A 25,554-nucleotide genomic window follows, 5' to 3' on the forward strand; every position below is an offset into this window, starting at 1 on the left:
TCCAGTAACTTGCGAGCAACTGGGTAAGGCAATTTTTCCTTTACTGGATGTGTTGGGCAGCCCGCTAATCAAGATACATGGGACAATCCCGACAGGAGGCGGCATGGTCGCCATTGAAGTTGTCACAGCAGGGAGGAGGAGGTGGACAATCGCCCTCATGCACATGCCTACCACAGATCACACATTTAGCTACGTGACAAGACGTTCTAGTGTGGTTGAAACGATGACACTGGTAGCATCGCATCGGGTTCGGAATGTATGGCCGGACTGTGATAATTTCATAGCCTGCTTTGATCTTTGATAGAAGCACCACTCCATCGAAGGTGAAGAAAAGTGCGGGTGGTCATTAGATGATGAACGGCAATGACACCCTGATCAGAGAGGGAAGATTGTATTTCGACCTGGGTTGGACTGTCGAGCAGCTTGGTGTAAATTACACCATGGGGAAGAGTCGAAGTTCTATGGGCGTAGACACAAACAGGGTAACTGTGGAGAAGCGAGGCAGCAAGCAGTAGTTGTGCTTGACAATCAAATGTGTTCTCCAAAAGCAATGTGCCATTCCATAAACGAGAGCTGGATTTCACAGGTTCAGCAATCACACCTTTCTGAATAATAAACGCTTTTACCGTGGGGAAGGACTGACCGTCTTCAATACGTGAGACCACTAGGAACCGTGGTGCAGCGAGAATGATCTGGGAATCATTACCTTCATTACTTTTACGTTCCGTTGACGTTGATTGGGAAGATGATTGACCCATTGCGAGAACATCCGCCATGGTTGCCATCATCTCCGATGGCGCACTCCTAACTGTGGGCCCCTTCAAAACGGGGCGCACCCGCCTTAGGTGATTGTTCACACCTCAGGTACATCTCCAGAACATCTGACAGAGGGTCCGATCTGGAGTTTGCCGGAGCTGCAGCCCTCCCAATCACCCGTCCGCGGAGTTGGCCTGTCCCAGCGGGTACGTGAGAGCTCTACCTGTCGACCTAGGGCTGGGAATTACGTGTTACCCGGCCGCATGGGCCATCCTTCAGGAGCGCACAGCGAGGAAGATGAGAAAGAGGAATCTCAAATGCCGAAGTGGAGGAACGAGAGAAGGGAAACCAAGAAAAGGAAAAGGAAAAGGGAACGAAAAAACAAAGCTGAGACTTTTTACGTCAGCTACAGAATTCAGAACATTCCCAGTAACACCCCAGACATGTTACCCAGGGGAGGAGAAAGAGAATAGGATGGATTGATACGTAGCACGGTCTGGAAAAAATGCTGCAAAGGCTGTGGTCGCGTGGTAGCCAAGCACGAACCTGTGGGGTTGTGTGGTGGTAGCTGCTGTTTGTGTGCCTGGCGCTACCTACGATCCCCTATTGTATACTAGTTCTGCAAGGTTCGCAGGATAGCTTCTGTAAAGTTTGGAAGGTAGGAGGCGAGGTACTGACAGAAGTAAAGCTGTAAGTACCGGGCGTGAGTCGTGATTCGGTAGCTCAGATGGTAGAGCACTTGCCCGCTAAAGGCAAAGGTCCCGAGTCTGTCAGTTTTTATCTGCCAGGAAGTTTCATATCAGCGCACACTCCGCTGCAGAGTGAAAATCTCATTCTGTATACTAAAATAATTTTAGTGTGGTAGCCGTACTGACCGAAGGAGTAGTAATATACTGTGGTTATTATGTGGTGATTACTGTGACATCTTGCATCTGTTCTGTGGCAGTACATATTTCAGGAGGAAAAAAAAATTGAAGATAATTCGTAAAAGTCATGAGCATTCTAGGTTTATTTAGAATATTAACAAATGATTTAGAATAATTTATGGAGTATATTAGAACAGTGTCCTAGAATATCGTGTAGCATTATTTAAACATTCTAATACGTTACAGTCCTCCAGAATACTGTTTCAATATCTTTAGGTATTCGTGATCATTGTAGCAATGTCCAGACGTTTCTGTAACGAACTGGAATATATTCGAGCATTGTGGATTGTCCTTGGTGTTCTGTGAATGTATGGTTAAGTGCCTGACAGTACTCAACGTGAAATAAGGAGCACTTTAGCATTTTTATCCTTCAGACCACTTAAGTGAACATTCGACAGTATCTTCGTAAAAATTACGTTCATACGAATTCTATTTCGCGAATTTTCTGAGTCATTAGTTCTCAGAGAACATAGGATTAAACAACCAAGCGAAGCTCTTCTTCAGAAGTTGGTGTAAGAAAGACAATACATTTTATTTTCAAGGTGGGAGATATCATCAGTAAGTAGCACGTCTGCCTAAAATGGAAAAGAGATGTAGCCGATTTTGTGACATATTTCAAGTTTTCAATCAGGGGAAATCATTTCTTGCGTTTTCATCGGTTTTTTGAGTTCCACAGTGCGTGTTGATAGTCCTTTGCTTGTACAGTGTAGTGTAGTTTTCCACTATCTTCAGTATGGACAGGGATTGAGTGCAGATGCGAGCTGAGTTCGTGACACTTCGCTCTCAGCTCCAGGCTTACCACTCGCACTAAAATTGACTCCTCAAACGTGTTCGAGTGGGTGGTAACATCAGGTCTTGGCAGGCAGCGGAAAACTCCCAGGGGCCGCACCCTAGGCCGTGCTGGTTCGTCTATGAGCCACAGACGGCGCCTGAAACATGCCTGTCAGCGTCCTCAGACAGATGCAATTGCTTGTCTTGTTTCAGAGGAAACCCTTCAGCCCCCAAGATCTGGGCAGACACACCAGGTGGAATGACTGATACTTGGGAGCTCCAGTGTTAGGCGCATTATGGGGACCCTAAGGAACATAGCTGCCAAGGATGGGAAGAAAGCCAATGTGCACTCATGTGCATACCGGTTTGAATCATTCCAGATGTGGAACGTGCCTTCCTAGGGCCATGAAGAGCACAGGGTGCAGCCAGCTGCAAGTAGTGGGTCAAGTCAGTACCAATGATGTGGGTCACTGGATTGTAAGAGGTTCTTCCTGGTCTCCAGCAGCTATCAGAAGTGGTAAGGACTAGTAGCCTTGCTTGTGAGGCGGAAGCAGAGCTCACCATTGTACCAGAGATCCGCAGTCGGTCCTGTCGATTACGCTGCAGTGCCGAATGGAGGGTCTGAATCAGAAGCTCAGTCGGTTCTGCGACAGTGTAGGCTGCATATTCCTTGCCTTGCACCGTACGGTGGTAGGGTTTCGGATTCCATTGAATAAGCCAGGAGTCCACTACATGCAGGTGGCGACTACACGGTAGCATGGTCTGTGTGGCGTGGACTGGCCGTTTTTTTTTTAGGTTACAGGATCTCGGGAAAAGGAAAAAAGGGTTTTAGTCATAAAGGGTGCAGGCCAAACAAAAGAACATAGATACAGGAAAAATTGGTGTAACAATTGTAAATTGTAGGTGTGTTGGTTAAGTACCAGAGCTCCAAGGCTAATAGAAAACACCTCTCCTTTAGCCAGCTTTCTGTGTCTATAACTATTTGAGCATAGGCAAGTTCAGCCGGAATTTTTATGGAACACCTAACTGTGTTCAGAAATGATATGCTAAATACAGATGGCGGTGGCGTTTGTTGCTTTTAGAAGTAACTCTACCTTGTTCCAAAACTGAAGTACATAGTTCCCATGAATTGGCATGGGTAGCGGTCACACTTGGCCATCGGAATAAAATAATTTTCTGATCTGGGTTGAGACGTCGGTAAAAGCATCCAGATGCTGGAAGGTTCGAAGCACACTTGAGTTTACTTTAGACCTTATAATTGTATGTTTTTTTTTGTTTGTGGTTTTAGGGCGCAAAACTTCTATGGTCATTAGCGCCCAGCCCGTGACGTAGGAAACAGGAAAAAAACGAAATTTAAAATCAGCAGCAAGGGGAACAAAGTCATAAAATTTGAGAAACTAAAGGCAGAAGGAATGCTTAAAAATCGACTATAGAAAGGGGTTGGTTGTCCCCAAAAAAAAAATCGAATGACTGACGTCATTTCACTGTCACTAATAAACTGTAGAACGGGGTCAGCTGAGCGCGTGTCATCTGCTAAAATCGACGATAGATCAGGCGATAGCTGTAGACGGGAGCGTAACGGATTAAAATAGGGGCATTCAATTAAAAGGTGTCTGACCGTCCACAGCTGAGAGCAGTGGGGACAGAGTGGGGGAGGATCACCGCTTAAAAGATGTCGATGGCTAAAAAGACAGTGCCCTATCCGGAGTCTAGCTAAAATTACCTCCTCCCGACGACGCGTTCGGGAGGAAGAGGTCCAAGCGCAAGGAAGGGCTTTCACTTCCCGCAATTTATTATGGGGAAGTGTTGACCAATGCGCATGCCATAAATGAGCAACTTGGCGACATAAACCGCTCCGTAGATCGGTAAACGGAAGAGACTGAATAGCTGGCCGAGGAAGAGAGACTGCAGCCTTGGCCGCTATATCGGCCGCCTCATTCCCACAGATACCAGTGTGTCCCGGGAGTCAGAGGAACGCCACTGAGACGCCCCCCAGGTGGAGCAAGCGCAGACAGTCCTGAATCCGGTGGACCAGAGGGTGCACAGGGTAAAGAGCTTGGAGACTGAGGAGAGAGCTGAGAGAATCTGAGCAGATAACGTACCGTATCCACTGATGGCGGCGGATGTAGTGGACAGCCTGGAGACCAGCGTAAAGCACCGCAGTATAAACCGAACACTGGTCGGGAAGCCGAAAGTGATTTTGGGTGTCGCCAACAATATAGGCACTCCCTACACCTAACGATGTTTTCGAGCCGTCGGTGTAAATAAATGTGGCGTCCGTCATTTGTGCACATAGAGCAGCAAATGCCCGACGGTAGACAAGTGTAGGGGTAACATCCTTGGGAAATTGACATAGGTCTCTGAGCAAGTCGATCCGGGGACGGAGCCAAGGCGGTGCTGTACCCCAAGTTGTCAAGAAGGTTTTACGAATGCGGAAGGAGAGAGAATGGAGCAGTTGACGGAAGCGGACTCCCGGGGGTAGTAGGGAGGAGGAGCGGCCTGCATACCCGACATCGAAGGAGGTGTCGAAAAAAAGGTCATGGGCTGGATTAGCAGGCATGGAAGACAGATGGCTAGCATAACGACTCAGAAGGACTGCTCGCCGATTGGACAGCGGAGGTTCACCAGTCTCTAAAGGCTTTCCACAGGGCTGGTGTAAAAAGCTCCAGACACTAAACGTAATCCACGGTGGTGGATAGAGTCGAGACGCCGAAGAATAGACGGCCGAGCAGAGGAGTAGACGATGCTTCCATAATCCAATTTCGAGCGCACTAAGGCGCGATAGAGGCGGAGAAGGACCACTCGGTCCGCTCCCCAGGAGGTACCATTCAGGACACGGAGGGTGTTAAGGGAACGCAGACAGCGAGCCGAAAGATAGGAAACGTGGGAGGACCAGCACAGTTTTCTGTCAAACATAAGACCCAAGAATTTAGCGACGTCGGAAAACGGAAGGTTGACAGGACCTAGATGTAAGGAGGGCGGAAGAAACTCCTTACGTCGCCAAAAATTAACACAAACGGTCTTACTGGGTGAGAAACGGAAGCCGGTTTCTTTGCTCCACGAGTGGAGGCGATCGAGACATCCTTGAAGACGTCTTTCAAGCAGGCTGGTCCGTTGAGAGCTGTAGTAGATCGCAGAATCGTCCACAAAGAGGGAGCCCGAGACATCAGGAAGGAGACAATCCATAATTGGATTAATGGCGATGGCAAACAGTACAACACTCAGCACGGAGTCCTGTTGTACCCCGTTTTCTTGGGAGAAAGTACGGGAGAGAGTAGTGTTCACCCGCACCCTAAATGTGCGCTCTGCCATAAATTCGCGAAGAAAAAGGGGCAGCCGGCCTCGAAAGCCCCAAGAGAACAGTGTGCGGAGGATGCCTGTCCTCCAACAGGTATCGTATGCTCTCTCCAGATCAAAAAATATTGCTGCCGTTTGGCGTTTCCGGAGAAAATTGTTCATGATATAAGTGGAGAGAGCAACAAGATGGTCAACTGCAGAACGATGCTTTCGGAATCAGCATTGGGCTGGTGTTAAACGACTGCGGGATTCCAGCCACCACGCTAAACGGTAATTCACCATACGCTCCAAAACCTTACAGACACTACTCGTGAGAGAAATGGGGCGATAGCTAGAGGGGAGATGTTTGTCCTTTCCAGGTTTCGGAACGGGAACGACAATAGCTTCCCGCCATCGCCTGGGAAAGGTACTATCGGTCCAAATTCGTTTGTAAAGGCGAAGGAGGTAACGCAGGCTATGGGTTGATAAATGGAGCAACATTTGGACATGGATACCATCCGGTCCTGGGGCGGAGGAGCGAGAAGAAGAGAGGGCATGCTGGAGTTCCCGCATGGAGGAAACAGTATTGTAGCTTTCGCGATTTTGAGGGGAGAAAGCAAGATGTCGCACTTCTGCTGCACGTTTCTTCGGGAGAAACGCTGGCGGGTAATTTGAAGAGCTCGAAATCTCAGCAAAGTGCTGACCCAATGAGTTAGAAATTGCGACGGGGTCCACTAAGGTATCATGCGCGTTGGGTGAGCCCAGAGACAGGGGAGAAACTAGGCGCGCCGGAGAACCGTCGAAGCCGACTCCAAACTTCCGAGGAGGGAGTGAAGGTGTTAAATGAGCTAATAAAGAATTTCCAGCTTGCCTTCTTGCTATCGCGGATGACGCGACGGCATCGCGCACGGAGCTGCTTATATCGGATACAGTTTGCCAAAGTTGGATGGTGACGGAAAATGCGAAGAGCACGTCGCCGCTCACGTATTGCGTCACGGCATGCCTCGTTCCACCAAGGAACTGGGGGGCGCCGGGGCAATTCGGAGGTGCGTGGTATTGAACGTTCCGCAGCTGTGAGAATAACGTCGGTATATGTGTGACCTCATCGTCGACGCTGGGAAAGCGACGGTCATCGAATGTCGCTAGAGACGAAAGAAGTGTCCAATCGACTTGGGCAAACTTGCACCGTCGCGAGCGCATATATGGCAGTTGATGCTGCAGTCTAAGAACACATGGAAAGTGGTCACTCGAGTGTGTATCATCAAGGGCGAACCATTCGAAGCGCCGAGCTAGCGGAACAGTACCGACCGCAAGGTCCAAATGAGATAAATTTGTCGTGGAGGCAGACAAAAATGTGGGGACCCCAGTGTTGAGGCAGACTAGATCCGCTTGGTGGAAGACGTCTAGCAATAGTGAGCCACGTGGACAAGGATGTGGAGATCCCCAAAGCGGGTGGTGGGCATTGAAGTCCCCAACCAGCAAATAGGGGGGTGGAAGCTGATCAAGAAGATGAAGGAGATCAGCTCGTGCCATTGGTGTAGACGATGGAATGTGTACCGTACAAAGAGAGAATGTGTATCCAGAAAGGGAAAGACGGACGGCGACAGCTTGGAAGGAACTGTTTAAGGGGATTTGGTGATAATGGAGAGTATCGTGGAGCAGAATCATGAGTCCTCCATGGGCTGGAGTGCCTTCAGCAGAGGGGAGGTCATATCGGATGGACTGAAAATGAGGAAGAACAAAGCGGTCATGGGGACGCAGCTTTGTTTCCTGAAGACAGAAGATGACCGGCGAGTAGGATCGTAAGAGGATCGACAATTCATCCCGATTGGCTCGAATGCCGCGGATATTCCGGTGGATAATGGACATGGGGTGAACAGAAAATGGAGGAACGTGACCAAGGGTGCTGTCAACTCAACGACTGCTCAGAGCTTGCGACCGACAGCATGGAATGGCATTCAGTCGAAGGCAGAAGATCCTGATCCATAGGTTGGCCAGGAGCAGCTCCAGCCACCAACGATCGGCCAGTTGACCGGCCACCAGCAGTGTGCCTCGGCGACACAGAAGACGGCCGAGGGCGATTTCCGCCAGGTGGTGCTGTAGATGGGACACGCCTTGGCGGAGAAGGAGAGGAACTGTGTTTCTTCGTAGCCTTCTTGGAAGTATGATGTTTAGATGAAGGAGGAACCGATGGTTGTGAAGTTGCAGTACGTAAAAGCTCGTCACGAGAATGCTCTTTTTTCGAAGACTTGGCGTCTGACTTTTGGGCTCGAGATTTAGCAGAACCCGACGAAGGGTGAGCCATAGAGTGGGCAGGCGAAAGTGGTGAGGTTGAACGGGCGATCTTTGCGCTGGCCGATCTGACGACCGTGGTACTAAAGGTGAGGTCGCAAGTCTGCGTGGCCGCCTCCTTTGTTGGCCGAGGAGAAGCAAGGACAGTGCTGTATTTTCCTTTCTGAGGCACGGTGGGCTGTCGACTGGCGAGTAACTTTCGAGCAGCAAAGGTCGACAACTTTTCCTTCACTCTTATTTCTTGGATGAGTTTATCGTCCTTAAAAACGGGGCAATCTCGAGAGGAAGCAGAGTGGTCACCCATACAGTTGATGCAGCGAGGGGATGGAGGTGGACAAGCACCCTCATGGGCATCCTTGCCACACGTAACACATTTGGCCGGATTGGAACAGGACTGGCTGGTGTGATTGAACCGCTGACATCGATAGCAACGCGTGGGGTTTGGGACGTAAGGGCGAACGGAAATTATCTCATAGCCTGCTTTGATTTTGGACGGGAGTTGAACTTTGTCAAATGTCAAGAAGACAGTGCGGGTTGGAATGATGTTCGAGTCAACCCTTTTCATAACCCAATGAACAGCTGTGACGCCCTGGTCAGACAGGTAGTGCTGAATTTCTTCGTCAGACAATCCATCGAGGGAGCGTGTATAACCGACTCCATGCGAGGAATTTAAGGTACGGTACGGTGCGGTGCGGTTCCACCCGGACAGGGAAGGTGTGGAGCAGAGAAGTACGCAGCAATTTTTGAGCCTGGAGGGCACTGTGTTTCCAACAACAGGGTGCCATTCCGTAATCTGGAACAAGACTTTACAGGACTCGCAATTGCGTCGACACCTTTCTGAATAATGAAAGGGTTGACCGTGGTTAAGTCGTGACCTTCGTCAGACCGAGAAACAACAAGGAACTGTGGCAACGATGGGAGAACCGTCTGTGGCTGAGACTCAGTGAACTTACGTTTGTGAGCAGACATAATGGAAGGTGAGGAAACCATTGCGGAAGAATCCCCCATGATTACCGGCGTCTCCGATGGCGCGCTCCTTCCTTGTGGGAGCCCTCACCGAGGGCACACCCGCCTTAGGTGATTGTTCACACCTCAGGTCACACCTCCCGACAAACGGACGGAGGGACCTATCAGCACTTTCGGAAGGTATCAGCTCGGGTAATCACCCCTCCCTGGGCCTGGTCGTTACCAGGGGGTACGTACGTGTCCTACCTGTCTACCAGGGGCGGGGAATTACGCGTTACCCCGTCACCGGCTACGCATGGAAGTGCGTGGGTTGGCCTTCAGACACGCACAGGGAGAGGAAAGAAGAGAGGTCTCAAACGCTGCAGCGGAGAAGGGCTAAAGAGAAGGGCTAAAGAGAAGGGCTAAAGAGAAGGGCTAAAGAGAAGGGCTAAAGAGAAGGGCTAAAGAGAAGGGCTAAAGAGAAGGGCTAAAGAGAAGGGCTAAAGAGAAGGGCTAAAGAGAAGAGCTAAAGAGAAGAGCTAAAGAGAAGAGCTAAAGAGAAGAGCTAAAGAGAAGAGCTAAAGAGAAGAGCTAAAGAGAAGAGCTAAAGAGAAGAGCTAAAGAGAAGAGCTAAAGAGAAGAGCTAAAGAGAAGAGCTAAAGAGAAGAGCTAAAGAGAAGAGCTAAAGAGAAGAGCTAAAGAGAAGAGCTAAAGAGAAGAGCTAAAGAGAAGAGCTAAAGAGAAGAGCTAAAGAGAAGAGCTAAAGAGAAGAGCTAAAGAGAAGAGCTAAAGAGAAGAGCTAAAGAGAAGAGCTAAAGAGAAGAGCTAAAGAGAAGAGCTAAAGAGAAGAGCTAAAGAGAAGAGCTAAAGAGAAGAGCTAAAGAGAAGAGCTAAAGAGAAGAGCTAAAGAGAAGAGCTAAAGAGAAGAGCTAAAGAGAAGAGCTAAAGAGAAGAGCTAAAGAGAAGAGCTAAAGAGAAGAGCTAAAGAGAAGAGCTAAAGAGAAGAGCTAAAGAGAAGAGCTAAAGAGAAGAGCTAAAGAGAAGAGCTAAAGAGAAGAGCTAAAGAGAAGAGCTAAAGAGAAGAGCTAAAGAGAAGAGCTAAAGAGAAGAGCTAAAGAGAAGAGCTAAAGAGAAGAGCTAAAGAGAAGAGCTAAAGAGAAGAGCTAAAGAGAAGAGCTAAAGAGAAGAGCTAAAGAGAAGAGCTAAAGAGAAGAGCTAAAGAGAAGAGCTAAAGAGAAGAGCTAAAGAGAAGAGCTAAAGAGAAGAGCTAAAGAGAAGAGCTAAAGAGAAGAGCTAAAGAGAAGAGCTAAAGAGAAGAGCTAAAGAGAAGAGCTAAAGAGAAGAGCTAAAGAGAAGAGCTAAAGAGAAGAGCTAAAGAGAAGAGCTAAAGAGAAGAGCTAAAGAGAAGAGCTAAAGAGAAGAGCTAAAGAGAAGAGCTAAAGAGAAGAGCTAAAGAGAAGAGCTAAAGAGAAGAGCTAAAGAGAAGAGCTAAAGAGAAGAGCTAAAGAGAAGAGCTAAAGAGAAGAGCTAAAGAGAAGAGCTAAAGAGAAGAGCTAAAGAGAAGAGCTAAAGAGAAGAGCTAAAGAGAAGAGCTAAAGAGAAGAGCTAAAGAGAAGAGCTAAAGAGAAGAGCTAAAGAGAAGAGCTAAAGAGAAGAGCTAAAGAGAAGAGCTAAAGAGAAGAGCTAAAGAGAAGAGCTAAAGAGAAGAGCTAAAGAGAAGAGCTAAAGAGAAGAGCTAAAGAGAAGAGCTAAAGAGAAGAGCTAAAGAGAAGAGCTAAAGAGAAGAGCTAAAGAGAAGAGCTAAAGAGAAGAGCTAAAGAGAAGAGCTAAAGAGAAGAGCTAAAGAGAAGAGCTAAAGAGAAGAGCTAAAGAGAAGAGCTAAAGAGAAGAGCTAAAGAGAAGAGCTAAAGAGAAGAGCTAAAGAGAAGAGCTAAAGAGAAGAGCTAAAGAGAAGAGCTAAAGAGAAGAGCTAAAGAGAAGAGCTAAAGAGAAGAGCTAAAGAGAAGAGCTAAAGAGAAGAGCTAAAGAGAAGAGCTAAAGAGAAGAGCTAAAGAGAAGAGCTAAAGAGAAGAGCTAAAGAGAAGAGCTAAAGAGAAGAGCTAAAGAGAAGAGCTAAAGAGAAGAGCTAAAGAGAAGAGCTAAAGAGAAGAGCTAAAGAGAAGAGCTAAAGAGAAGAGCTAAAGAGAAGAGCTAAAGAGAAGAGCTAAAGAGAAGAGCTAAAGAGAAGAGCTAAAGAGAAGAGCTAAAGAGAAGAGCTAAAGAGAAGAGCTAAAGAGAAGAGCTAAAGAGAAGAGCTAAAGAGAAGAGCTAAAGAGAAGAGCTAAAGAGAAGAGCTAAAGAGAAGAGCTAAAGAGAAGAGCTAAAGAGAAGAGCTAAAGAGAAGAGCTAAAGAGAAGAGCTAAAGAGAAGAGCTAAAGAGAAGAGCTAAAGAGAAGAGCTAAAGAGAAGAGCTAAAGAGAAGAGCTAAAGAGAAGAGCTAAAGAGAAGAGCTAAAGAGAAGAGCTAAAGAGAAGAGCTAAAGAGAAGAGCTAAAGAGAAGAGCTAAAGAGAAGAGCTAAAGAGAAGAGCTAAAGAGAAGAGCTAAAGAGAAGAGCTAAAGAGAAGAGCTAAAGAGAAGAGCTAAAGAGAAGAGCTAAAGAGAAGAGCTAAAGAGAAGAGCTAAAGAGAAGAGCTAAAGAGAAGAGCTAAAGAGAAGAGCTAAAGAGAAGAGCTAAAGAGAAGAGCTAAAGAGAAGAGCTAAAGAGAAGAGCTAAAGAGAAGAGCTAAAGAGAAGAGCTAAAGAGAAGAGCTAAAGAGAAGAGCTAAAGAGAAGAGCTAAAGAGAAGAGCTAAAGAGAAGAGCTAAAGAGAAGAGCTAAAGAGAAGAGCTAAAGAGAAGAGCTAAAGAGAAGAGCTAAAGAGAAGAGCTAAAGAGAAGAGCTAAAGAGAAGAGCTAAAGAGAAGAGCTAAAGAGAAGAGCTAAAGAGAAGAGCTAAAGAGAAGAGCTAAAGAGAAGAGCTAAAGAGAAGAGCTAAAGAGAAGAGCTAAAGAGAAGAGCTAAAGAGAAGAGCTAAAGAGAAGAGCTAAAGAGAAGAGCTAAAGAGAAGAGCTAAAGAGAAGAGCTAAAGAGAAGAGCTAAAGAGAAGAGCTAAAGAGAAGAGCTAAAGAGAAGAGCTAAAGAGAAGAGCTAAAGAGAAGAGCTAAAGAGAAGAGCTAAAGAGAAGAGCTAAAGAGAAGAGCTAAAGAGAAGAGCTAAAGAGAAGAGCTAAAGAGAAGAGCTAAAGAGAAGAGCTAAAGAGAAGAGCTAAAGAGAAGAGCTAAAGAGAAGAGCTAAAGAGAAGAGCTAAAGAGAAGAGCTAAAGAGAAGAGCTAAAGAGAAGAGCTAAAGAGAAGAGCTAAAGAGAAGAGCTGAAGAGAAGAGCTGAAGAGAAGAGCTAAAGAGAAGAGCTGAAGAGAAGAGCTAAAGAGAAGAGCTGAAGAGAAGAGCTAAAGAGAAGAGCTAAAGAGAAGAGCTAAAGAGAAGAGCTAAAGAGAAGAGCTAAAGAGAAGAGCTAAAGAGAAGAGCTAAAGAGAAGAGCTGAAGAGAAGAGCTGAAGAGAAGAGCTAAAGAGAAGAGCTGAAGAGAAGAGCTAAAGAGAAGAGCTAAAGAGAAGAGCTAAAGAGAAGAGCTAAAGAGAAGAGCTAAAGAGAAGAGCTAAAGAGAAGAGCTAAAGAGAAGAGCTAAAGAGAAGAGCTAAAGAGAAGAGCTAAAGAGAAGAGCTAAAGAGAAGAGCTAAAGAGAAGAGCTAAAGAGAAGAGCTAAAGAGAAGAGCTAAAGAGAAGAGCTAAAGAGAAGAGCTAAAGAGAAGAGCTAAAGAGAAGAGCTAAAGAGAAGAGCTAAAGAGAAGAGCTAAAGAGAAGAGCTAAAGAGAAGAGCTAAAGAGAAGAGCTAAAGAGAAGAGCTAAAGAGAAGAGCTAAAGAGAAGAGCTAAAGAGAAGAGCTAAAGAGAAGAGCTAAAGAGAAGAGCTAAAGAGAAGAGCTAAAGAGAAGAGCTAAAGAGAAGAGCTAAAGAGAAGAGCTAAAGAGAAGAGCTAAAGAGAAGAGCTAAAGAGAAGAGCTAAAGAGAAGAGCTAAAGAGAAGAGCTAAAGAGAAGAGCTAAAGAGAAGAGCTAAAGAGAAGAGCTAAAGAGAAGAGCTAAAGAGAAGAGCTAAAGAGAAGAGCTAAAGAGAAGAGCTAAAGAGAAGAGCTAAAGAGAAGAGCTAAAGAGAAGAGCTAAAGAGAAGAGCTAAAGAGAAGAGCTAAAGAGAAGAGCTAAAGAGAAGAGCTAAAGAGAAGAGCTAAAGAGAAGAGCTAAAGAGAAGAGCTAAAGAGAAGAGCTAAAGAGAAGAGCTAAAGAGAAGAGCTAAAGAGAAGAGCTAAAGAGAAGAGCTAAAGAGAAGAGCTAAAGAGAAGAGCTAAAGAGAAGAGCTAAAGAGAAGAGCTAAAGAGAAGAGCTAAAGAGAAGAGCTAAAGAGAAGAGCTAAAGAGAAGAGCTAAAGAGAAGAGCTAAAGAGAAGAGCTAAAGAGAAGAGCTAAAGAGAAGAGCTAAAGAGAAGAGCTAAAGAGAAGAGCTAAAGAGAAGAGCTAAAGAGAAGAGCTAAAGAGAAGAGCTAAAGAGAAGAGCTAAAGAGAAGAGCTAAAGAGAAGAGCTAAAGAGAAGAGCTAAAGAGAAGAGCTAAAGAGAAGAGCTAAAGAGAAGAGCTAAAGAGAAGAGCTAAAGAGAAGAGCTAAAGAGAAGAGCTAAAGAGAAGAGCTAAAGAGAAGAGCTAAAGAGAAGAGCTAAAGAGAAGAGCTAAAGAGAAGAGCTAAAGAGAAGAGCTAAAGAGAAGAGCTAAAGAGAAGAGCTAAAGAGAAGAGCTAAAGAGAAGAGCTAAAGAGAAGAGCTAAAGAGAAGAGCTAAAGAGAAGAGCTAAAGAGAAGAGCTAAAGAGAAGAGCTAAAGAGAAGAGCTAAAGAGAAGAGCTAAAGAGAAGAGCTAAAGAGAAGAGCTAAAGAGAAGAGCTAAAGAGAAGAGCTAAAGAGAAGAGCTAAAGAGAAGAGCTAAAGAGAAGAGCTAAAGAGAAGAGCTAAAGAGAAGAGCTAAAGAGAAGAGCTAAAGAGAAGAGCTAAAGAGAAGAGCTAAAGAGAAGAGGTAAAGAGAAGAGGTAAAGAGAAGAGGTAAAGAGAAGAGGTAAAGAGAAGAGGTAAAGAGAAGAGGTAAAGAGAAGAGGTAAAGAGAAGAGGTAAAGAGAAGAGGTAAAGAGAAGAGGTAAAGAGAAGAGGTAAAGAGAAGAGGTAAAGAGAAGAGGTAAAGAGAAGAGGTAAAGAGAAGAGGTAAAGAGAAGAGGTAAAGAGAAGAGGTAAAGAGAAGAGGTAAAGAGAAGAGGTAAAGAGAAGAGGTAAAGAGAAGAGGTAAAGAGAAGAGGTAAAGAGAAGAGGTAAAGAGAAGAGGTAAAGAGAAGAGGTAAAGAGAAGAGGTAAAGAGAAGAGGTAAAGAGAAGAGGTAAAGAGAAGAGGTAAGGAAAAGAGAAGGTCGAAGAAAGATGAAGACATACAACCAAGGAAGGCAAAGAGTGCGGTACGTTTACAAGCGCCCGTCTCCGGACGTAGGCACAAACCATACTCCCATAGGGGGAGAAAGGGAAGGAAAGATCCAGAGGTGAGGGGGGGGGGGGCGAAGATAGGGGATGGGGAAGGATACGGATAGGGGGGGTATGCAGCCCGGAAAAGAAGGAAGGCCACATTAGCTTGGTGTCCCGTGCTCGCTACACACGTATCCACAAAAGAGTTGTGGGTCCCCTGGGGGGGGGATAATTGTATGTGCCGGGTACGAGATTGTAATTGGAGTCACCACCAACTATATGTTGGCGTACCTCCGGATTTAAACATCCGAAATTGTAGTAAACGCATTCTCTGAAAATCGTTTGGAGCCACTAGCAAACGTTTGTGAAAACTGCTTGACCTTTTTGCAACAACTAATCCTAAGGTAATAAAGAGCATCAAAACGTATACAGGGATTAGTGAGCACAGGGTTATTGTATCGAGAGTGAATACCGCAACTCTCAAATCCACAAAAAATAAACGAAAAATATATGTGTTAAAAAATCTGATCAAAATTCACTTCAGGTCTTCCTTAGCAACTGAGAGATTTACAGCAAATAAGTTAACAAAATACCCTATGTCTCTGTCGGCACTAGCTTGAATTCGGGCCACATCTTGTCTGTACTTACTCTCCAGTCCTTTCAAATTAACAAAGCTGATCCTCCATGGCACACTAAATAGGTCAGAACACTGTTGATGTAACAACGAAAAAGAATGCAAATTGGAAAGAACGTTAAATCCCGAGAATTGGCAATGTTATACAGAAGCTCGAAGTGTAGTATGGACTTCAGTCTGAGATGCTTACAGTAGTTTCATTGTGGAAACTGTCTCGAGACCTGCCAGATAATCCAAAGATATTCTGGTCATATGTACATTATGTTAGCATGAGAGACAATCGAGGCCTTTTCTGCACACTACGAATTTAAACACTATGTATGACAGTGCTGCTAAAGCAGATCTGCTAAACACAGCCTTTCGACATTTCTAAGCCAAAGACAACGAAGTAAATATTGCAGAACTGGAGTCAAGAACAGCTTCCACCATGAGTAACTTAGTAGATATCCTGAGCGTAGTGAAGCAACTTAATAAAATCAGGTCTTTCAGTCCAGGTTGTTAAGTGATTTAAGGACGGAGGTATTGCAGCAGCAGTCTCTGTGAAGAGCCTAATTGGTATTGAATCATATACAACCATTTACTCGACGAGAAACAGCTTCTTACTAATATGAAGTGTTGAGTGCTATCGACAAGGAATTTGCAATTATTTACTTAATTACAGGTTTCCAGAAGGCTTTTGACACCGTAGTTCTGTGCTTATGCAATGTCTCAGGTATGTAACTGGACTGCGACCTCTGAAAGGAAATCACGAATCCATAGTAATATATAGCATTCCCCAAGGTAGTGCTATAGAGAAGGAACAGCAGAGGACCTGGAGGCAGGAGGGAGTCTGAACAGCCACCTTAGGCTGCTTACTTACTAGTCTATGAACGACAGCGTGATCTGCAAGGTCAACAGAAGCTCCAAACAAATTGCAGTAAGATTTGGAAGAGGTATCTTCATAGTGCGGAAATTGGCTATTAACTCTAAATAATGGGAAGTGTGGGGTCTTCACCTGAGTGCTGAAAGAAATCCATTAAAATTCGGCTACATTATAAATCGAACATGTATACAGGCCAGAAATTCACCTAAATACCTAGGAATTACAATTATGATCAACTTAAATCGGAAAGAACCTATGGAAAATAAAACTCAAATCTACTAAAGCTAGTGCCTACACTACGATTGTCTGTTCTCATTTGGAGTAGTGCTGCACGTTGTGTGATCCTTATCACGTAGTATTAACGGAATACCTCGAGAATGTTTGAAGAAACGTAGCACGTTTCGTATTATCCCGAAATAGGAGAGAGTCACTGAAATGATACGGCTTAGGATGTGATGTGGACATAATTAAAACTGCTTCTCATTGTGGCAGGACCCTTCCAAAAAATTTCCGTATCCAACTCTCTCCTCATGCGAAAATGATGATGGTATGTCTCCTAATGTAGGTTAGCCTGAACGTAACAAAGTAAGGGTAATCAGAGTTTGCGCAGAAAGAATTTTGTTTTTCTGTGCACTGTTCTATAGTGGAATAGAGAATTATTGTTAAGGTGGTTCCATGAACCCTCTGCCAAGCAGTATAGTGTGATATGTAGGGCATACTTTCAGACGAAAAGCGAAATGATTAGCTATCGTAAAATCTCATTCGTGTATGGGACAATGACATGTTACAGCGCTCGGTGAAATATACTGCGCCCCACATCCTGTGCTGTGTGAAAACGGTAAACAAACCAGGGACTGGCAGGAACTTTAATTTCCGCTGTCCCAGCGGCGGCTTTGACCTGCGCGGCCACAAGCAAACTCGAGTTCGCGTGGGAAAGAAAACACCCGACCGGAGTGCTGACTGGTTACATGGCAACCACAGCAGACGCGCTCTGTTCTCCATACCACTGCTTGCCACGGCCGCCGCTATACAACTAGCATCGGTCAGGACGGGCAGAGGACTGATGCTATGTTGGTACTTTCGGTGTCACTACTGAAGCACTAACATTTCTCTCCGCATTTGTCGCGCCATACAGGCATTAACAGCTCTTCTTACTCTACTCCCCACACCCACCAATTTTTATGTACATTCGCGTTTGAGACTTTAAAGCTCTTGGGAGAACTGGTAGCAGTAAGACCAATTTGAGGCGAAAGATTGACAGCTCCCAGTTTCTTCTTAGTGATTACGAAAAGAAATCGCTCAAAATGATGAATGTCAAACTTCCCCAGCTCAGGTCTCAAGTTAAAATCACAAAGATGAAAATCCGGCTCGTCCGATTGCTAGTAACATTACATCACAATGCAATAAATTTACACATTCAATAATTATTTTGGGGTAAATAACAGTGCTGAGCTAGCGAATATAATTAAGGATATACATATACCAATTAATGCAACATTAGCATCCTTAGATATAAAAAATCTGTACAGTAATGTCCCAATTAAAGAAACTATTGACATTTTTAGACGCAATCTCCTCTCGCACAACAAGATTAGTACTGCAGTGTACAGAACTAATTGAACTCTTAAATTTTGTCATTTAAGGTAAAAAAAAATTGTAAGCTAAAACAAGATCTATCATCAAAAGGACAGGCTTGGGATGGGTAATAGTCTAGCTGGCACTTTAGCAGACGTTTTTATCAATGATTTAGAATGTAAATTTTTCTTGCCAAGTATCCACAACTAAAAGATCAAACGATTTATTACAAACTGTATGTCGATGACATTTTATTACTGACACATGACACCAACGAGGTCAACACTTTCACCCAAGCAATAGGTAGCATGCACCCTAAAATAACTTACCACTGAAATAGAAGATGATGCAATTAACTACCTCGATCTCACTATTAAGAAAGTTAATAATAAACAAGTTTTCGATTTTTAGGAGACCAACTTGTACAGACAGTATCATCGATGCCAGTTCATGCCATCCTCCCAGATACAAAAAAGCTTTCTTCTCTTCCATTAGATGAAAACGAAATACGTAAAGAACTTAGCATTTTAAAGCAGACCGCATTAGCTAACGGCTTTTCTACAAACGACGTCACGCTTCCCTACAATAGGCTAAAGAAACGTGTAACAAACAGCAGGCACACACACACACACACACACACACACACACACACACACACACACACACACACACACACACACACACACGAGAACGGGCAAAGATAGAATAAGAACTATTCCTATGAAATTTAACGGCAAAATGATCCTGCAAATAGAAAAATGTTTTACAAAGTCTATGTTTCATGCGTAGTTTTACGGTGTTATTGACCTGACATCAAATTGAAAGGGAACTATGATACATTTGATGGCTCTGGAGTGTACAAGTTAGGCTGCAGTAACCGTGACAAATATTATATAGGTCAAACACAGCCAAGAAACAAAACGGCTTTAGGACAGCATTTGTCTGATACTGGTCATTCCATTGGGAGCATTGAGAATCGTATGCGTATTCTTCACAGGGTGGAAAAGGGCCGTGCCCTTTATTTGGTTTTCGATTTGCTAGAGGAGCTTGGAATTTATGAAGCAAAAATTAAACTGCTTAACTGGCAAAACGATTTTGTGCTCAATGCCTACTTTGCTTTATTTGACAATGTTTTACCCTAATCACTCCACGCCTCTGTTATATATAGTGTGTTCGCAAGTTCACCGAGTATTGAGTGTATCACATATTTACTTCGTTTTCATACGTTTTACGCATGACTATAGTAGGTTCTTGTTCCTTCTCTATTCATTTCATAGACTGCCTTAATCAGATAATGTAGATTATCCACTGTTATGGAATTTTATCGTTCTCTGCTTGCAACGGAGTACCGCAGGGTACGAGGGGCCCTCTGCCGGTCACGTTCCTCCAACCACTTCCCGCCTGTGCGGAAGTCTAGAGTTAGCGCTAACAGAGGGCGCTGATTATGTGCAGAACTGTATTTCCTTTCATTTGTGGCTATTTTAGCGTTTTATGTTGTTTAGTACTACCCGGTGCAATGTCAACGGTGTTTAATATTTGTGTCATTGCCTAGAATATTGGCACTAGAGCATATGTCAACCACTGTTTTTTAACTCGTCTTTTTAACAATATTACTCTTGTGTTCTTTTTATTGCTTTTATTACTGTAACACTTTTTATGCTTTATAAGCTTATTACAGACTTTAGCTATTGTATTCCCCTTTAGTTTTTAAAACTTAATTGAAAAAGCGAAAATAAGTGTGTAGTAAGTTGACCAGATGCCGTTAATGTCAGCGTACAAACATCTTGTGGCTACTGTACGGCAGCTTGTTTTAAATAGTAGTTTTCCTGAAAACATGACTCGTGCATGTGATGTGATTTATATGTATTTGACGTGCATTAGGACTTTGTTTCTGTGAGACAGGTATACCTCTTCACATTTAAAGTGCACAAATGTAAATTTTGTCAGTACAACTTTTCAATATGCTCTATGTATTGTTCTTAAACTGTATACAGTTAGGGAGTGTATATTTTCACATTTTTGCTGCAAATCTGCAGATGGGCATTAAAGACCGAAACCGGTAATCTGTTACACAGAAAAGATTGTGACCATAGACGTAAATCAAAGAGAACCCATCTTTTCGTCCTTCGGATTTTAAAGTTTTGAAATATGTGTACTATGGATACAAGTTGGATAATAATTAATTTAGCAGCTGTGGCATGGTGAGGCATAATGTGTGTTATAACTCTGTGGAGCACAACATAAGATTTTGTGAAACAACTGTTTCCAAACAAGATACACAATACGTAACATTGACATCAGCATTATTTGATCGCATAAGTAAGAGTATGAAAGTAACGAGAACCCATTACTCTGTAACGAACTACCAGAGGCCATGGGTCTGTTAAAACCAATTACCCCAGATTCCCTGAACAACAGCCAAAATTTAGTGAATGGATTGCGGGTCCACCCTATATACAATAGGTTTCAAGCCCTTAGGCTCCCAGCTATATGTACGCTAGAGGTTTGTAAATGAAGTATTTTTAGATAAGGAATAAGGATTTGTCGTGAAAGCGTATTTACGGCTGAACGAGATACTGAGTGCTCGGACTGTTTACTTAACATGTTTAGAAATGCTTGTTTTATGTTATCAAACCTATGCGAAACAAATCACCTCAAGGCAGTATGAATTTGAGATATGCAGTATGAATTTCAGGCATGTTTTCTCTCTAGAGCTTTACTAGCAGTGCTTACACCTGCTGTGCCACGCCTCAAATCTGCAGGATCCACCCAAGCTTTAGCAAATTTTCCTTGTATTTTTACACTTCATTAGAGCTACCTTCCCGCAGCTGATGTAGTGCTGCAGAAAATTAAATAAAGCTTTAATATGTAATGAGATATTTAATATGTATGACATTTCTGATTTGCCAGCAGAAGTTTCATGTATATTCGTGACACTTCCGTTTACTCAAGTACGTGTTTTTTAATTGCTCATTAAATCTTAAGAACTGCAGCTGCATTGTGCCACTTCTTGAACTCGGATATCCTTAAACTGAGTTATCTGTTTTTACTACAAAATGTCTCTTTCCGCTGCTGCGCTGAAAAAACCAGCTTCAACATTTTTTTTGCAGTGTGCATACAAGACCTTCCACTCTGCAGAGCAGGCTGGAAGCCATACGTACAGAATGTACTGCTGAGGGCTTGATGGAAGCCAGGTATGGTTTGTGTAATAGACTGGTTTATTAAGCTTATTTCTGATGCTTTGTTTCATGTTTGCCTGATTGCAGTGCTAATTATATTATGTGGCAATATCAAGTTATTTTCATTATGAGATAACTCTTAATGAAACACTGAAAATGAGAAATAAGAAAAGGTTTGTTATTATCGGTAAGTTTATTGCTATGGCTACAGTGAGTGCTATGAATACTTCTACTAATGGAGGTAATTTTGTAGTGTGTGTATTGTTCAGTCATTCGTGAAACTGAGCTCTGAGCTGCACAATGTACTGTCAGAACTCTTCAGTTCCAAAAGAAGTGCCTCATTGTCCCACTGTTAATTTACCACTTATGACCTCCAGGTATTCTGGTACTTCCCTGAAGTGCTGTACTGTGAGGAAGGCATTGTTCACTGTATTCTGCTTGCACTGGATTCTGGAAAGTTGGCATCTCCTAGTGGTCCACTGTACCTATGTAACAAGAATATTACATTAAGAGAACTGTCATCAAACGCTGGTTAGGGCGTTTTGATAAAAAGGCAGGCATCATTCAACACTAGCGCCTCTCTTCAAAGACACAGATTTTAGCTCTAGGTCACGATAATTTACTTTCATCAGTGGTATGAAGAAAATGAAGATTGGTACAACGAATCTAACAGAATTATGTTTGTGACTAGTCTGTTGGGGTATATTGAGAAAATTGTACCTTTGTGTAGTACCAGTGAGATGTGCTTAAGGGTTTAGATTTTTATACTCTTGTGGTAGGTTTGATGTTGGATATTCCAGGAGATGGGACTGACTTTCGGAAGAGGATTTGTAATTGGTGGACTTGCCGTGTGTGAAGGGCACTGAAAACTATTGAAGTTGGCTGCACTAAGCTACTTATCTTATGTTTTACATGCTCAGTTAATGTGAGTATACATTTGTTGTTTAGGTGTAATAATCCTTTCAGATGATTCTCAATTTGTTAGTTTTCAAATATGTGCATACACTTGGGCACCCAGATGACCTGATATGTATGATGTATGGTACGTCCATGTTTAAATGAACTTAAATTGGTTTTTATTCACTTTTCGTTGGTGTTTGTTGATGCACTAGGTATCAGCTAGGGTGGCACCTGGGTGGTGTGGTGCAGGTCAGTTCTCTCACCCCCTCATCTTGCCTTAGGTTCTAAACAGCAGAGGGAAGCTATTGCGGTAGCCTGACATGGTCTGTGATTCTAAGCTCACACCGTTGGCACAGGTTAATTTTGTGCTACAAGTGCTGTTAGGGTGACATCGGATGAAGTAATGACATTCAAACCCACAACTGTCCTTCAGAGTATTCATGTGGCAATACTGTGCTTAATTTGTGCTGTTTCTGGCATGGTTTTGCAATTCTAGTGCTACACAGTAACCAGCATTTGCTTGTATCATTATTGCGTGGATGTGTCTTCAAAGAGGGCTGTGATTTGCGTTGGTTAGTGTTGCTATTTCGTTTGAGAGATAGTCATATGAGGGATATGAATTTTTTCACAGGCTTAAAGATAAAGTATTGGAACATCAGACAGTCACACAAACCATGTGGTGTTCCACTAAAAACTGTACTGAGAAGCTTTGCAGAAGTACAGGCAATGGAATGCTGTGGTCAATAAGTTGTTTCTGTCTACAGAAAGATACTAATGAAGAACAGTCACTTATTTGGACGATTTCCAGCAGTACATCGTTCATTGTGCTGGTTGGAATTTTATGAATATTGCTTGTTTTCTGATGCAAAAGGCTGCACATGTTTCAGTACATTAACACTGGTACAGAAAGTGCAAGGCTAGAAATGAAGGTTTTGATGGAGAGCTGATGTTATAGTAGCTAGTGCTAGTTTTCAGGAAAGACATTGTGAAGGATGATCTTCACTTTGGCTCAATCAAAAAGATGATGCCAGAAAACACATTTCACAAGATTCAGAAGGAAATGGCAGGTTGAAAGCACTGTCTGGCAAAGAAAACTTCAGTGGGATGATCTGAATATCACTTAAGGCAAATACTTGCATCCTGGAAATCCGGTTATCATGAAGGGAAGAGTGATTTATAGCAACATGGATTCATAACGGAATTGTTACTATGCATACCACCACTTATCCACAAAAACAATAGAAACTTCCTAAAGGACGATTAAACAACAATAAATCGTATTAACCCATTAGCATTCAATTTATTATTAATTGACATGTATTCTTAATTTCTGGAAAACGGTATCCTGGTGAGCCAATTTATGGAAATGTGAGGAAATTTAATTTTAATTAAAGCATAAAAGAAAAAATTTTGGGCCATTCTCATTGGAGAAAGTTGAGAATGCCTATTTTCACCTTACACTGCTTCGTAGGGAAATGGATAGTGTAAGGAAATTGATAATGAACCGATAACATTTTACTATTATTTATTTTACAATAACTCACGTTTATAAAAGATTTAACCTATCATCTTTCCAAAACGAAGATTTAATTAAGGTCAAATACTATGTTTGGAAAGCATTTGGTGGGGAGTGTAACATTCCACTCACCACAATATCTTTATGGCTTTGCTTAACCATTCTCAGACTGACAATCTTCGCTTTTCTAATTTCTTGGACACACAGTTTCTGGTCGTATCATGCTGGGACATGACACAGGATTCATTGGTGTTCCATTAGTTGACATTTCATATGTTCTGGCAATTTGTTTTCTGAACCCTAACACTGGCAGAAGTTTCTCCATTGCACCTCTTAGAAGCCAGTTATGCATTTGTAATCATATCTACAATTGTTGTAAAAACAAAAAGGAACCAGTATCGCTATTAAGCATGTACCGCAATTTTATGTTTCTCTTTTAGACATCCATGAAGATTGGCACATCCATGATATTCTTTTGTGTTCAGTGCATGTTGCTTTCGAATACTGAACTTCTGTTGCTGGGATGAATTCCTACGTTAGACTTTGACCGTGGGGGTACAGGGTCAAAATCAGTTGCTAGTTTAATATCCTTCTTACCATTCCATTTTGTGACAAAGATTTCCTTCTCTATCAAATCCGAACTCAAAACCTCCCCTCCCCACCTTTCTTTTCCATTACCTTATCTGGTGATAAGGGTGACATCGTTGTTCTGCTTTCTCTTATGATTGCAGATGCACAGAAGCCTAGTCCCTACTGTCGAATGAGGTCATGACTAATACAGTAATTGTCAGAAAATACTTCCTAACAGTTTGGCTTAGTGACAATGGGCAACATATTCACAAGTACTTTGGAACAGGAGACCGGAGTGGCCGCGTGGTTCTAGGCGCTATAGTCTGGAACCACGCGACCACTACGGTCGCAGATTCAAATCCTGCATCGGGTATGGATGTGTGTGATGTCCTTAGGTTACTTAGGTTTACGTAGTTCTAAGTTCTAGGGGCCTGATGACCTCAGAAATCGAGTCCCATACTGCTCACAGCTATTTGAAACTTTTTTTTTAACTTTGGAACTTACTGGTAGATCCTCATTGTCATCATTCTGGCCCTTCCCAGTATATAGTAAGAAGATGTAAGGCCCATAGTTTACATCCAAAGTGTGTGGACTTGAGTCTGATAAACTGCTTTATAAGATGTTTCCCATATAGAAATGTAATTCAGGTTTCAGTTGAAGGTACCTATTATGACTCAAAGAATCTTTCACTGTTTGAACACAAAGGTCATCATCCTCAGACCAATTATTTCTTTCACTGAATAATTTGATAGCTAGTAAAGATAGACAGCACAACAAGTACACGAATTTCATTACGTACAACTGAAGAATGTATTTTATTTTTACATTTCCCAACATATCTTGAGTTTCCTATACAGTGATGCTTACTGTTGTAAATGAGCAGTACCATACAGCTGTTTGAACATCTAGATCTGTTTCTATTTCTTCATAGAATCAGATTACACTGCCTCTCCAACCATTCCCAAAATCTGGTGAGCCATGTGCAAGAAGAACAAAATACAGAACATTTACCAAGGAAGTGTTGGCAGAGGACAGTAGGCTTTGATGCAATGGAACACAAAATACAATAAAGTATTTTCGGCTACACACACTACTACAGTATTGCTTATGCAGCAACAAGAAAGTGACAGTGATCCTACCATAGATGCTGCCACACTAATAAAAATAGAAATAAGCAGCAGGTTCTGAGAAAGTCCGCTCATTTTAACAGTCTTCAACTGAAGAACTGACAATGAGTGCTTATGTTGCATCTCTTATACAAAGGAAACCTCACCTTACCACAATGACGGCACTCTTTTTTGGAAGCAGTGTACACTGTAATTGAGGGCAATGGCCACAGAAGGGTTAAACATTGATCACTCCTCTCCCGAAACCCTTTCCAGTGGCCTTTCCTTTCCTCTCTCCGCCAAAAATACATAAATATCTGGCAGACGGACCATTGTACAAACGCAGCTTGTGTTGCTGTCACGTTTGTTGAAGACCCTGGTTTTGTACCGAGGTTAATACTGATGTGAAAATCTGAAGAATGCTAAACATTCACATAAACAATGCTGATTTACTTTATAATTAAACAGATTAGTAGTGATAAAATGTATTGTTTGTAGTGTGCCTCCCAAAACTGTAAGGGAGAAGATCTAATGCTGCATGAAATACACTTGTTCATTATTTTTTACACACTTTCTCTATTTCACAGCGTACTTCCAAAATCTTTTTTCAACCTTAGGTGCACCGTCTCAGAAGATTACCATAGTACAGTGTGGAGTAAATGTATGCAATGTAAACAAGCATTTCTGT

The sequence above is a fragment of the Schistocerca piceifrons genome, chromosome 7 (assembly GCF_021461385.2).
Source record: "Schistocerca piceifrons isolate TAMUIC-IGC-003096 chromosome 7, iqSchPice1.1, whole genome shotgun sequence".
Lineage (NCBI taxonomy): Eukaryota > Metazoa > Arthropoda > Insecta > Orthoptera > Acrididae > Schistocerca > Schistocerca piceifrons.